At 31.9% G+C, this 14,079-nt stretch overlaps 1 long non-coding RNA gene across 1 annotated transcript; it reads left to right on the top strand.

The window, feature by feature from the left end:
* The first annotated feature begins 1,408 nt into the window (after positions 1-1,408).
* On the top strand, positions 1,409-4,498 carry LOC150025490 (uncharacterized). The gene is made up of 2 exons (XR_016515247.1): positions 1,409-1,535; positions 4,148-4,498. It is a non-coding gene; the product is annotated as an uncharacterized LOC150025490 (long non-coding RNA).
* Positions 4,499-14,079: the final 9,581 nt, after the last annotated feature.

The raw sequence follows: 14,079 nt of genomic DNA, 5'->3' as shown, positions 1-14,079 counted from the left end.
AAGTGGAGTGGAGACATTTTAATCGATTAAAACACAATTTAATAAACTAAAACTAAAAAACAACTTTAAAGTGATTTTAAATTACTAAAATGTTGTTTGAACTAAATAAAATGTTATAAGACTTTGCATAACTTAGTTTAGTTTATTAGAAAATACTTTAATCGCATACTTATAAAGTTAAATTTTTTACTTTTTTAAATATAAATTAGCTTAATATTTAATACACATGAAATCTTTCAAAACTCTTATGAGAGTTTTGTATTTTGAAAAACATTTTTTTAAGTTTTTTTTACAAGAATGATGTTACTTGTTGAGTTCTCACCAATAACAAGATTGAAGAAAATACTTTCTATACACAAAGAACTCTCATACAACGATGTTTTTACAAAGATCACAAGAAAGCTCTATATATAGACTCTATGCAGAAGAAGTAACAAAAGATCATTCAAAACAAAAAAATCGTTAAGACAATTATAACAACACGTACAAGATTGTCTAACTTCTCCTCCATGTTAAACGATCTGACTAAACTCATATATCATTTAGAGTCAATCATCATATTACCTTATAACTCGATACTCTTATCTTGAAGGTCAATGCATCTCTATTTTACAATTTTTAGCTAACTTTTGATGTAGTCTTGTTATTTTCTATATTATTTTGTGTTGTTGGTTCTTGATCAAGGTTTTCTTGTGATAAAATTTCACAAGAGATTGTAAAATATCTTATAAGATTCAAGATATTGGTTTGCTTTGCGATAGAATTTCATAAGTAATGGTTGTAAGTAAAAATAGATTGTACATAAAAAAAAAATATTGAATTGATGTTTTACACTTTTGTTTATTTATTAACAAATTGAACAAAGATTTGAGTTTCTAACAAAAAGAAATAAGAAATGTATTAAGAAGTAGATAAAAGATACAAGTTACATGCATAAAAGATTTTAGAATTGTACATATATTTGTCATTGACTTAATGTAACATTCCTAATTTTAGATAATTATATTAATTATTTTATTTTTAATTTTAAATAATTAAGAGTTAGAAAATCTTATATTTTAACTCTTATGATTAAATTTATATTTGGTATATATATGTGTCGTATTCTATCTAGATAAAGTATGAACATTGAAAAATAAATAAATAAAAAATTACGAAATATTATAACTAAATAAAATAAAAATGATAAAAAAATTAAATTATTTATTTAATTATGAAAATATAATAATTAATTATCAACTACAATAATTTAAGAACCTTCTAATAGATAAGAAGGAATAAAAAATAAAATAGATAAGATAAGATGGATATCGTTAATGAAAGAATTTCATCATACTTTTATAAAAAAACGGCTTATAGATAAGTGGATTGGAAGAGAAAGTGAAGGAAGAAGGGAAGAAGGTAAGGGGAAGCTAGTAGAGTAAGAAAAGAGAGAAAGGGAGAAAAAAAGAGAAAAAAAAAAGGATATTTGGAGTAAGGAGGTTTTCAATCTTCACACTTGAAGCTTTACTTGTGATATATCTCTCCAATTAAAGGTAAGACACGAAGTAAGATTAAACTCTTTTATAGTAATTTCAATAAACTTATACACTCATTAATTTTATTTATTTACTTTTAGTTCTAGTTACACACTTGTTCTATTTATTTCTTTATTTTTTTTTTCATTTACACATTCGTACTATTTATTTCTTTATTTTTATCTTTAATTGTCCTATTTATTTATTTTTATTTTTAGTCACAATCTGGTTCTCTTTATTTATTTTTCTCTCTAGTTACACATTGATCATATTTAGTTATTTATTTATTTTACCTGCACATTAGTCTTATTTATTTATTTATATTTTTATTATTCTATTTTCCTATAATATATTGATTCATATCTAATTATTTAAAGTTCTTGCTTTAATATTTATTTTATTTTATTTTATTTGAAATGTAATTCTTTTAACTCAAAATAAATATATAAAGTAATAATTAAAATAAAATAACAGTAATTATTATTTTTATTTAATAAGTTTGGATAAAAGAAAGTTACTTACATGTTTTATTTTTTTTTATCTTTTTGAATGATGTGTATAAATTATTGGTAAGACAAATGTGACATATCTTAAAAGTCACCATGTTATGTGATTCTTGAAAGTGCAAAAGAATATGTCAGTGTAGAAGAAAAAGTCATAAAATTCATTGCATTGAGTTAAGACCATGTTAATGTATGAGTTTTTGTATTTAGTAAGTCACACTTTGGTACATTGCGAAATGAAAGGCAGAGACCGGGTGTGGTCTAAAAAAGTTACCAAATAGGTGAATATCTAGATAGTTCAGAATAACACTCTGGACTAAGATATTCATTGGTCAAACTTGGGACTGTCCAATACTTGTTCAGCATCGCCAATGTTAGGTAGTTAGCATCCCCTTTTATTGGTAGATGACCAGAATTATCGAAAAAATTAATTATGATTGTGTCAATGTTTTTTATGAAAAATACTCAACTACCTAATCACTTTCCAAGTAACTTTTGATGTTTAAAGTGGATCATCATAAGTGGAATGTGAATCCATGTGTCATAAAGTGAGATTAAGTCGTATGGAATATAGGTAAAATCATTGACCCGCATTATGTATTGTGTGTTAAGTTTATTAAAATTGATATTTAAGACTTACAAAGATTTCACTCTTTTTCGTATTTTTTTTTAATATGTACTTGTTGTACAAGTAGAAACAAAACCTCTTTAATAAGAAATGTTCACGAAGATTTTGGGATATTTTTTATAGAATATTGACTCGTGAAAAACTAATAAATAAATATATAAAATATATGAATAATTCTCTACTGATATAAAATTCTTATTATTATATATAAAAGAGTCTAAGTCACCAAATTTCTTGATGGAAGAAAACTTTACTAAAATATATAAAATTAATGCTACTCGGTTTCTTAAACTGTTTCTTGAGTAAGTAAGAAATATAATATAATTTGTAAATTGTTAAACCCAGAAGAGCACAAAAAACATTAAATGAAACAATCTTAAAAAAACTTAATCAATTAAATTTAATGATAATAAATTATATCTCAAAATACAATTGAAACAACTTAATAAATTATTAGTTCATACAATTAATAAATACACATATCAATAATGAAATTACGAGATAATCAATTATATCTTTTTTAAATTGATTACGTGGTTCTTAAATGATTCTCAAAATTACAAAGAACAACTTAATGGATTATTTCACATAAAATTTATTAACTATACATTGATATATTGAGACTGTTCTCACAAAAAGGATTGAGAACACTTAAACAAGCTGACAACACAGACTTCTCTAGTCGATCTCTTGGATTTGGGCTTCCAACTTCTCTCCAGGTTGGGCTTTTGGCTTCTCTCCATGTTGGACTTTTGACTTCTCTCCAGGTTGGACTTTCAGCTTCTCTTCTCAAAGATGGGTGTGTGTACCTGCAAGGCGCTCCGATGTCAAAGTCAGAAATAGTTTTACATTCATCAGATAAAATTCACTCTACCTTACCTCTTGGGTCGATCCTCTATTTATAGGGTTTTCTTATTGGGCTTATACCTTGTTTGGGCATTTCTTGTGCACCTCTTTATTATTTTATACACACCCATTAATTTGGACTCTTATTGATTTGGGCCTTGCTATAGTGATTATGTATATATGTTTGTTTTATCCTTTATATATATAGTTCTCGGTATAACTTCTCGGTATATACTCTCGGTTATCCCTCTCGATCCTGGTAGTACACTAGCCCCCCAAGCATAAAGATTTTTATTTACATTAGAAAATCTTTATGCCTAATATTATGAAATGTGTCCAGAAATCTTTTTTTTTAGAAATCATTTTGATTTTGCATTAAATGTCTCGTTTTGTGTGTTTTTTCTTGATCAGAACAAATGATTTGATGTGAACGATTCACTCAACCGTTAGATGAAAAATATTTAACGGTTTGAGATGTTATGACGTTTCAAATTTTAGGGTTTTACTTCCACTATAAATACTTTGCTTCATTTGCTATTTTGGGTACTATCTTATCTTGTTCTTTTCTGAGAGATCTAGCAAATTATTTCAAAGGTATAATGTCTATTTTGAGCTCTGTTTCCGTTTCTGATGAATTTACCGGTTTTTCAAAGTTGTGAATCTACTGGACGAGTGGTACGAACTGAGCAAAATCTGGAATCCAAGTCCTCATTTGTTACTCTTTCATGTATGAAAGATTCGAATGAAGCCGCTACTGCTGTCGTACCCCACAAAGCCGAAAGGATTGCACCACAAAGAACCCATCGTCCTGGTTACAACTGGGTTAATTCTAAAGTCCAAGAATTTTTCTCTCAGTATCGTTCCTCTAATGAGCTTTGTGATTTTCTTTCTAACACCCAAATCTATTCTTCTAATATTAATGAGGATATAATTTCTTTTCAGCGTGCCGAGAATGTTGATAACGTTTGGCATGGTCGTGAAAATGAAAAAAGTGAATTTTTTTTATTTTTATGCTTGTTTTTTTAGTGATCTTCACATTCGATTTCCATTCAATGATTTCCAAATGGGTGTACTCAATTTTCTTAATATTTCTCCCACCCAACTCCATCCGAATGGTTGAGCTTCTATACAAGCTTTTAGCTTCTTGTGTAAATAATTATTGTCACTTTCTCCTAGCCCAAAATCTTTTTTGTATTACTATAAATAGAATTTGGTAAACAACCAGGCTAGTTATCCTTAATTAGTAAACCTATAATTTGTTTTCTCAAGCCCTTTACTTCTTCATATAAGGACTTTAAAGGAGGTTTTTTCAAGGTCTTGATAGAGGAAGATGGAAAGAAATATTTCTTTAACGGTGATACCCCTAAATTTCCTTTCTATTGGACTAATGAACCTTTGAAGTTTAACTTTTGGTCATACCACTCTATGGATGTTGATGATCGTCGTGTAATTGAGGTTTTCAGTCACTTCTCTTACCAGATTCCCACTCGCACTTTGTTACGGTTATACACTTCAAAAACTCCGCGAAAAGATTTCATTGGTATGTATTTGTTCACACTTTTGCTACATAGCAAGAGATTCTTAATTTTGCTAAATGTTTTATTGATTTTCATATTTAATGGCAACCACTAATCCGAGAGCGCGTTCTTACTTCTCAAAACTTATGAGCAAAACGAGTGATGTAATTCCTCGTCCTGAACCGGTTGTTGAGCATGCGCCAGAAGTAGAAGTGGTTGAACCTTTCTCTCGGGTCGAAGCCATTGAGCCTTTGAATGATGATCGTACTGTTGGTCCTTCAAAGAAAAACAAGAAAAGAGATCGAAGTGGCAAGAGATCTCATTCATCCTATCAGCTTCATCGTCATGTTGAGGGAGGTTCAACACAATTACTTCCAGAATCAATCTTTGCTGCTACTACTAAATTTTCAAAGTTCATCCAAACTTCTATTAACGAATCTTCGTATAACATGCTTAAGGCATCAAATGTCGCTTCTTTGGCTGATTCTATTATTGAACTTTCAAGTCAGACTCTTCTGATTGGGAAAATGATGAAAGAAAAAAGTGCAATTAGTATCTCTTTTGTTAGGTTTGACAAAATGAAGATTGAACTTGCTGAAGCACATGAAAAGTGTTAGAATATATGGCCTTAAACGAGAGGGGGGGGTGAATTGTTTAAGAGGGATTTTCGCAAACTTTGAAGGTATAATGAAATTCAACGCTGAATTACAGAGAAAAGAATCAAGGAAACAAAGAACCAAAATTGTTTTAAGATGATATCAGAAAAACAATCGGTTGTTTTGTCGAAACAATCGGTTGTTTTGTCGAAACAATCGGTTGTTTTGTCAAAACAATCGGTTGTTTTTATCAGTAGTTTATAAAAACAACTTAAAAACAGAATTTAAAGAGTTAAGGGTAAGAGATAAGCACACAAGCAATTTATACTGATTCACTCTTACACCAACAGCTACATCCAGTCCCAAAAAATCACTGGGTATTCCACTATGCAATCAAAACTAGATTACACACACCACACACCAAAGTAGTGACCTTGAACCCCTCAAGAAACACACTACCTTTGGCAAACCACATCAAGAGTGTTGATCTTGAACCCCTCAAGAACACACAACACTCCTTGGCAACACCAATACAGAAATACAGTAATCAAGGAAGAAGGGAATAGAATACACCTAGGTATTACAAAGATTAAAGTTCAAAATTACAACCCAATCCTATTCCACCCACTTAAGAATGATCCAAAGCTCTTTCAAATCTTGGAAAAACTGTTTTGATAAAGTCTTTCTGTTACTTTAAGATTAAGAGCGGAAAATCACCTTTATATAGACCCACCAAGTGGTCAAAAGCATTTAATAAAGGAGCCAAGTTAGTTAGGATCATTTAAAACATATTAAAACCGCTTAACAGAATTTTGTTAAGGTTTGCAGGAAAACAATCGCATGTTTTGTCGAAACAATCGATTGTTTTGGTTTGACAGCAAAGTCAACCAAGTTTTTCAAAAACAGCTAAGGTAAAACAACCTGTTGAATTTTTTACAGTTTTTTAGAAAACACATATTTTCAAAAGGTTAAAGATTCAAATGAACTTGGATCAACTTAAGGAGTGAATTAACAAGTTTCAAACAACTAGACAACACACACACACCCAACAGCAAGGTCTTCAAGCTTTCCTCTTGGATTTGGAGACATCAAAGCATCTTGTTCAACAATCTCCCCCTCTTTGATGAAGACAAATCCCTGGTTTGTTTGTGTTGTTGTTTTTGAACTTGAAAGGTCCTGCAAAACAAAATTTGTACATATACAAAGCAAGTATACCGGCAAGATACCAAGGCACACAAAACTAGTTTTCTGCATAAGCCTTTAAGCAGAAAAACCAGTCAAATGACCATAAAAACCAGTGCCAAAATGAGACTTGTGTGCAGCAGAACTATGGTGAATAAGAGCATGGCAGCATCAGAATTTAAACCATGATAAAACCAGATAGCACCATAGTGTAGCAGCAGCATTACAACACATAAAACCACACAATTCTCCCCCTATTTGTCTTCTCAAATAGAATGAAAGAAGGGATAAAAACAATTGAATTTCCAGCATTGAAAACTAGCATATAACAGTAACATGATAAACTAGAAAACTTGTGTGTTGTAGCAGCACCATTGTAGCAACAAATCTTTGATACCATATCAGAATTGCAGCAAAATCTATGGTGTATCAAAGCTATGACAGCAACAGAATCAAAGTACCATAGACCCTAGAAATTTCAGCAAGGAGACCACAATTTCTCCCCCTATCTTTTCTTCATCCAGCAATTCAAGTTGGTCAAATGATTGCTCAAGAGGTGGATTTGGTAGACACATTCTCTCTTTTGTTAAGAGCAAACCTTCCAGATAATCCAAAGATACATTCACAAATATTCATCAACCCCATGACCACCAATGTGGTTGCCATTCATAAAAAGCTTTGAATTTCAAGGAAAACAAAGAATATATCTCTTTATGATCTAATTCAGAGGCACAAGGAATGCATATTTGACTCAAAATGGGTTATGAAAGAAAAGAAACAGTTGTAATCATGCATAAGAAATCATGACAGCTTTATTCAAATGTGTCAGAGGTAAAACAATCGGTTGTTTCGTGAAAACAATCGGTTGTTTTTCTGAGACAGCAAAAAAAAAGTTATTTTTTCAAAGCAAATCATCTTTCAAAGTGATGGGAAATGCATAATGAAATACATTCATACCTTTGCATTACTTCAAGCATGTTTAGAATCTCATTTGGTCTTATGAAGCCAAAAGCATAGGATGAACATGTACAACATACTTTACATATCTCATGAATTTTGACTTGTCAGGAATATGAGTAAGGTGTATGCTCTTAAGCTATAAACATCACTTTGATTAGTCTTCAACATAGCACCTGTACTTGAAAGGTCATGTAACACAGAATTGATGCATATACAAATAAAGTATAGCAGCAAGATAACAAGACACACACAAACCAGTTTTCTGCATATACAACATTAGCAAAAAAAACCAGAAAAAAATTAATGTAATCAAGTGCTTTCAAGTGCAGAGAAGCAACAACATAATGCACATGTTTAAAGCTAACTATACAACCAAATCAAGCATAAACTTCTCCCCCTATTTGATCTACAAATAGACAATGAGAAGGGTTGTACAAAGCAGAAATCAGAATGATAATAGAGTAGTCCAGCAGTACAAACAATTTTGACATTTCAAGAATAGAACATGTCATAGAGCTTTCAAGAAAACAAGTGGATATAACTTTTATTATCAAATTTTGAGGCACACTCAATGTATATTTGTCCAAAAGCAAGATTTGAAAAAGAGAAATAGGTTTAATCATGCATAAACAAACTTGACAGCGTTATACAAAGGTGCCAGAGGAAAAACAATCGGTTGTTTCAAAAAACAATCAGTTGTTTTATTGTGACAACAAAAAGGACATTTTTCATAACCAGAAATTACCTTTTAAATTAATGAAAATGCAGTATGCAATTTGTTCATACCTTTGCATAGAGAACCTCAATACATTCACCCAAAAAGAAGACTTTGAGATGTTCATATGGTCACAAGGCACACTTACATAAAATGAGAAATGAAAACACACATACTCTCTTTATTCTTGAAGTTTCTCTTTTAAGCACCCACTATGCATGTGCCAAGATGTCTCTTGACTTTCAAAGAACCTTGCAAGACATATACAATTGAAAGTGTAGGTACAAAGATTGACTTTACTCTTGTCACTTTTCCCTTTGACAGTCATTCTTCAAGCCCAAAGATGATTCTTGACTGCCAAAGATACCTACAAGAGAGGATTAAGAAGCAAGATTTGGTCTCCTTATGAATTTAGGTCCAATGATGTTAGTAGGAACCTTAGGAACCCATTTCAAAATACCTTTAGGAATAGAAAACCTTCTTACTCTACAGAATCTAATAGTGTGGCCCCTTTATGCAGTAATGACAAATTTCAACCGGTTGTTTCGATAAAACAACAGGTTGTTTTTCAAAGAAACTTGAAAAGGGTTTTGAAACAGATTTGTTCTTGCTGTTTGGATTAAACCCCAACCCAGCCTTGCCAAAAACACATTTTTGAGAAGCAAGAACAGTTTCAAGATTGGATTGGCCTTTGGAAAACTTATCCATGGTTTTTAAAAGATAGTGAACCTTCTTTTGAAGAGATTCACAATTTTCACAAGAACTTGAATCAACACACTTACAAGAAGAGTTTTGGTAAATCATTTCCAAACTTTCAAAATCTGTTTTTGAATGGTTCAACTCTTCTTCCAAAGTCTTGACTCGATTTTCCAACCAGTTGTTTAAACCTTTCAACCGATTGTTCAAAAGGGCCAACCTATTAGCTTCTTCATGAGTCTCATTGAAGGCCTCAAGAAGTTGGCTATAATTTTCAACATTAATGGAAGAGCTTGAACTTACACTGCTTGTGTCACTTTCTTGTCTTGTCATTTGAGATAAATTTGCTTCTTCTTCATCACTTGAAGAGGAGCTTGATGAGTCATCATTATAAGCTCTTCTTGATTTTCCTTTCTTCTCATGCTTCTTGAAGTTTTTCCTCTTTTTGTTGGGACATTCAGTTTTAATATGACCCTGTTCACCACATCCAAAGCATGTATATTTGTTAGTGTTAAACTCAGTAGGTTTCTTGTTATCATACCTGTTGAATGAGTCACTTTTGTTCTTTCTCTTCTTTAGGGACTTGCTGAATTTCTTAAACAGCAACCTAAATGTTTCCTCTTCACTCTCATCACTTGAGTATTGACAGTTTTTCTTCCCAGCAACTTGACTTGATCCAAATTCTTCTTTTGCCATAAGACAAACCTCTTTTCTGGATTCTGAAGAGAAAGATTCAACAAAAAGATTCTTCTTTGTCCATCAAGGCACTCCTTGGATTCTTGTGATACTCTTCAAGGGTATTCCACATTTCTTTGGCAGAACTACATTCTGAAACCTTGAGCAATTCATTAGAATCAAGTGCAGATACAATGATGTTCATAACTACACAATCAAGATGTTCTCTTTTAGAAGAAACATTTTCAGATATAGGCATGAGATAGCTATTTGTAATAACATTCCAGATTTTTCTATCTAAAGATTCAACAAAGAATTTCATTTTAACCTTCCATAATTGATAATTCAGTCCACAAAACATAGGTGGCCTGTTAATTGAGGCACCCTCCCCAAAAGGTAGTTTTTCAACCATAGAAAAAAGATTTAGGATCGAAAACTTGAATAACTTTCAAGAACTTAGCTCTTGATGCCAATTGTTAGAATATATGGCCTTAAACGAGAGGGGGGGGTGAATTGTTTAAGAGGGATTTTCGCAAACTTTGAAGGTATAATGAATTACAGAGAAAAGAATCAAGGAAACAAAAAACCAAAACTGTTTTAAGATGATATCAGAAAAACAATCGGTTGTTTTGTCGAAACAATCGGTTGTTTTTATCAACAGTTTATAAAAAGAACTTAAAAACAGAATTTAAAGAGTTAAGGGTAAGAGATAAGCACACAAGCAATTTATACTGGTTCACTCTTACACCAAGAGCTACATCCAGTCCCTAGAAACCATTGGGTATTCCACTATGCAATCAAAACCAGATTACACACACCACACACCAAAGTAGTGACCTTGAACCCCTCAAGAAACACACTACCTTTGGCAAACCACACCAAGAGTGTTGATCTTGAACCCCTCAAGAACACACAACACTCCTTGGCAACACCAATACAGAAATATAGTAATCAAGGAAGAAGGGAATAGAATACACCAAAGTATTACAAAGCTTAAAGTTTTAAAATTACAACCCAATCCTATTCCACACACTTAAGAATGATCCAAAGCTCTTTCAAATCTTGGAAAAACTATTTTGATAAAGTCTTTCTGTTACTTTAAGATTAGGAGCGTAAAACCACCTTTATATAGACCCACCAAGTGGTCAAAAGCATTTAATAAAGGAGCCAAGTTAGTTAGGATCATTTAAAACATATTAGAACTGGTTAACAAAATTCTGTTAAGGTTTGCAGGAAAACAATCGGTTGTTTTGTCGAAACGATTGTTTTGGTTTGACAGCAAAGTCAACCAAGTTTTTCAAAAGCAGCTAAGGTAAAACAACCTGTTGAATTTTTTACAACTTTTTTGAAAACACATATTTTCAAAAGGTTAAAGATTCAAATGAACTTGGATCAACTTAAGGAGTGAATTAACAAGTTTCAAACAACTAGACAACACACACACACCCAACAACAAGGTCTTCAAGCTTTCCTCTTGGATTTGGAGACATCAAAGCATCTTGTGCAACAAAAAGATCAAGTCTTTGACCCTTCAGGTGGAAGAAATAAATGCTTTGAATACTCAACGTGAGACTGAAAAGGAGAATCTTGAAAATAAGATTACTGAGTTGAATACCAAAAGGTTGAAGAGTGATGAAGAGAAAACACAACTTCAAACTGAAAATCAACACTTAAAGGAAAACATGTTGGAGTTATCTTGTGCTAAAGAGATTGACAATAACACCAGCAAACTCATGGAGAAAGAAATAAATCAATTGAAGGCAAGCGTGTTTAAAGCCGAGAGTTTTGTCATCAAGCAACACAAGTTAGGTTTTGACAAATCTCTTCAACAAGCCAAACATTTTTACAAAATTCCTGTTGACAAAGCAAATTTTGATGTGAAGGACTTTTATAATGGTGAACTGGTTCCCATCAACGAGATTCCGGAGGAGGATGCAGTAGATATTAACATCATGAACGAAATGAGTTATTAGCTCAATTTTTTGTTATAGATCCCGCTTAGATATCGGGAATGAAATCATTTTGAGTGCCGCTATGGCCATACTAATGTATTACCTGCAGTTTAATATAAAACTTTTCGACTTTATCGTCTATTTTTTATTATTCTTGTTTTTACCATAAATAACTTAATCAATTTAAATGACTTAACTAAGTCGATTAAGAACCACTTTCGATTATACTTTTGGGTTTGTGTTACTTCTCGACTAATGTGATTAAAAAGATGTGCTTTATTGTACTTGATAACCTTTTGATCGAAACTTCTAACTTACCTTACATTTTATCAGTTATAGCTCTTAGTTAATGTGATTTATTAAAAGTGTTCTTTATTATGCATGGTAACCTTTCGGTCAAAACTTTTCGAGTAATGTGATTATAAACATAAGTTCCTAACTTACCTTAGATGTTATCGGCTATACTTCTCAGTTAATGTGATTAACTAAAGACGTGTTTCATTATGCATGGTAACCTTTCGCTTAAAACTTTTTCGAGTAATGTGATTATAAACATAAGTTCCTAACTTACCTTAGATGTTATCGGTTATACCTTTCGGTTAATGTGATTAACTAAAGGCATGTTTCATTATGCACGGGAACCTTTCGGTTAAAATTTTTCGAGTAATGGTTTACTATAAAAGCCATTTGTTTTATTCATAATATACACTTTATGTTACTATGAGGAATTAATGCATTCAAAATTGAGATACGTTGATGATATATCTGTTGGGAGGGTTCACCTGTAGTGAAATCATCCAAGTCCAAGAGATTTTCAGAGTATTTTATTTTGGCAGGGTTTCATTTGTAATGAAATCGTCCATGACCAAAATATTATGATATTTCTCTCGGGAAGGTTTCACCGGGAGTGAAATCATCCAAGACCAAGAGACTCGTAGACTGAATTTTATTGAGAAAAAATTTTTGTTGCTTGCAAAATGTCTTCATTATGTAATAAGTTAATACACAAAAAGTCCTTTACATCATCTTTCAACTGAAACAAAACTTTAAATGACTCGCGTTCCACATTCTCGGTATTGCATTTTCTTCTAATGTTTCCAACCTATAAGCTCCATTTTTCAATTTTTCTAAAACTCTGAAAGGACCTTCCCAATTTGATGCTAACTTTCCTTGTTGTGGATCCTTTTGAGCATCAGTCTGCATCCTCTAAACCAAATCGCCTTCATTAAAACTTCTAAGTTTTACTTTAGCATTAAACCTCTTAGATGTTCTTCTCTTTACTGCCTCTTCTTTTAATTTTTTTCTTTTTCTCTAAGTTTTTCAATGAGATCTAAATATGTTCTTAAACATTCATTATTGATGTTCCAATCTTCTATTTGTCTTTGCAATGTTGGCTCATTAATTTCTATGGGTAACATGGCATCAGTACCATGTGTAAGATTGAATGGTGTTTGGCTAGTTGAAGTTTGCGAGGTACACCTATATGCCCATAATATCTCTGGTAATTTCTTTGCCCATAATCCTTTCGCACTTCCTAATCTTCTTTTTAGTTGTCTGAGAATAAATATTTTTGCTGCTTCTGCTTGTCCATTTGTTTGCGAGTGCTCAACTAAAGTTGTTGTGGACTTAATCCCTAAATCTGCATAGAATTCCATAGCTTTTTATCAGTTAATTGTCGGGCATTGTCAGTTATGATAGTGTGTGCCAAATCTACATATTATGTTTTTCCATACAAAAGTTTGGACTTGTTGGGCAGTTATTTTAGTCAAAGCTTCTACTTCTATCCATTTAGTGAAGTAATCCATAACAACAATCATAAATTTAGTTTGTCCACGCACAAATGGAAATGGACCAAGTATGTCCATTCCCCACTTAGAAAATGGCCATGGGGAAATAATTCCTTGCAACTCTTGTACTGGTATATGATTAAAACTTCCAAACTCTTGACATTTCTTGCATGCCTTGACATTTTGATTGCAATCTTCTCGAACTGTTGGCCAATAATATCCAGCTCTACAAATCTTCGTCACCATTGTTCGGGCTCCACAATGTAGTCCACAAATTCTTTCATGAAGTTCTTTTGTCACATATTCAACTTGTTCCTGTGAAAGACATTTTAACAAAGGTGTTGAAAACCCTCTTTTGTACAACTCATCACCTATTAGAACAAAATTGGCAGCTTTTTTTTGTTATCTTAGAATCTACTTCAATGTCTTGTTCTTGATTTTTTTATCACTTCTACGTATGCCTTGATCCAGTCATCTTTTGTTGTTGTAATATTGAAGCATTCTT

This window comes from Phaseolus vulgaris, chromosome 8, assembly GCF_051622355.1.
Source record: "Phaseolus vulgaris cultivar YP4 chromosome 8, ASM5162235v1, whole genome shotgun sequence".
NCBI lineage: Eukaryota > Viridiplantae > Streptophyta > Magnoliopsida > Fabales > Fabaceae > Phaseolus > Phaseolus vulgaris.
The sequence above is the reverse complement of the archived record's forward strand: the minus strand, read 5'-3'. Positions and strand labels throughout refer to the sequence as shown.